The sequence below is a fragment of the Branchiostoma belcheri genome, unplaced genomic scaffold (genome assembly GCF_001625305.1).
Source record: "Branchiostoma belcheri isolate BF01 breed outbred unplaced genomic scaffold, Haploidv18h27 scaffold60, whole genome shotgun sequence".
NCBI classification, from domain to species: domain Eukaryota; kingdom Metazoa; phylum Chordata; class Leptocardii; order Amphioxiformes; family Branchiostomatidae; genus Branchiostoma; species Branchiostoma belcheri.
In genome coordinates this window covers 1454858-1455366 of record NW_017804243.1, presented here as the reverse complement: position 1 = coordinate 1455366, position 509 = coordinate 1454858, and positions in this window count along the sequence as shown.

Genomic DNA, 509 nt, shown 5'->3' with positions numbered 1-509 from the left:
TTCAACACACCGCAATGGCAATTACTGCCAAATTATAGTGCCTTCTTCGTCTTCTTCTGAGAAACAAGTGGCTCTTTGGGAAGTGTGTTTACCAAGTTTTCTTACAATAGGAATGGCGTTAATAATATGTGCGCGCTTCCAGTGGGGGTTACTCTAGGTTACTGTCTTAATATCTAGCTTGTGCTGCACCAAGATACAAGTTTTGGGCTAGTAAGATGTGGGGCATTCCAGATAACGCACCAAGTACATTTATCGTGAACATGACTTGTATGTTCATTGTATCACACTAGCCATGATTGTTGTATTGAGGTGACATGAACACTTTCATCTTTAAGCATTCCATTTGTTTTTTTGTTTTTTGTTTTCAAAGTACTTCCACAATCCTAGTCCAATACCATAAATTACTTACTGTTTTGGTTTTACCCATAGCAAGTACATGTACAAGTTGATTCTAAATTTCGACACAATTCAGTTTGTACTGCAAGGCCGATTTGCTTATTATTTAGGTC